The 1,094-nt window shown below is 48.9% G+C and overlaps 1 pseudogene; it reads left to right on the top strand.

Annotated features, from left to right (window-relative positions):
- The first annotated feature begins 186 nt into the window (after nt 1-186).
- The window catches only part of LOC116686691 (low affinity immunoglobulin epsilon Fc receptor-like), a 13,473-nt pseudogene continuing 12,565 nt past the window's right edge, over nt 187-1,094 (top strand).

The following is a 1,094-nucleotide window of genomic DNA, read 5'->3' as shown; positions in this document are numbered from 1 at the left end:
GGGGGGTCAAATGTAAAATGGTCAGAAACTTATGTGGTCCACTTTGAGTTACTGATCAGGGTTCATTAATTAATCTGGTCCAGGTCTCACTCGTTACATTAATTTCCTCAGTCAATACTTCCTTAATATGTCTGTATCTGTATCAAAAAAGAAGTTGGCGGCAAGGACTGCAGAGTTTCTGAACCAATGAGGGACTTGGATCCAGCCAGCAACTCAGAAGTAGCGAGCGACGGCCGACAACTCTCCGAATTATCTAACATGGAAGACAGAGGAGATGGGGGTGAGGCGGCGGGACTTTCGGAGGAGACGGAAGAAGCTCAGGGACAGAGTTCTTTGGGCAGGAAGGTGCCGAGCTCCGCCGATCCGTCACGCCAGACTCAACCGGCGTTGAGTTAAGTTTGCGGAGAGTCCTTCAAGAGGATCAGTCACCTGACCACGCACGCTTCGGGGCACCTGAGAGACTGCGGCCTGGAGCACTCGGAGAGCCTGAAGCTCCACCTGCGCGTCCACCTGGACACGGCGTTCTGCTGCAGCGTCTGCGGTCAGAGCCTAACCCTTCAGCGTGTGTGTAGAACGTACCGTAACACAAGACACACAGAACCACAGACACACATACACAACAAAAGACACACACACAAGACACAGACAAAGACACAGACACACAAACACACCTACAGACACACACGTACAGGAAGACACACAACCCAGAAGACAAAAAAATGCACACAAGCACAGACGCGCACACACACACACTAACTCTTCACACCATTAACACACACACACACACACACACACGCATAAACTATTACACATGGAAGATTTGCAACATTGATCCCTCCTCCCTTCATCTTCTTCCTGTGCTCCTCTCCTCTGTTCTGCATCTCTGATCTGCTCTCTGTGTGTTACTAGCTGTGCATGTAGCAGAGCTTCTTCTTTATTCCTTCCAGCTGAACTTCAGGTAAATATCACAGACCCTGGTTGTGTGTCAGTAAAGAAGATGGTCTGTCACGTGTGTTGTTTGTTTCACTCAAACATTAAAATTCACATCTAAACCTTCCTCTAAGATGAGTGGTGAGGCCAGCAACACTTCCTGT

Source organism: Etheostoma spectabile, unplaced genomic scaffold, assembly GCF_008692095.1.
Source record: "Etheostoma spectabile isolate EspeVRDwgs_2016 unplaced genomic scaffold, UIUC_Espe_1.0 scaffold437, whole genome shotgun sequence".
In the NCBI taxonomy this organism is placed as follows: domain Eukaryota; kingdom Metazoa; phylum Chordata; class Actinopteri; order Perciformes; family Percidae; genus Etheostoma; species Etheostoma spectabile.
This window is presented reverse-complemented; position numbering and strand designations above follow the sequence as displayed.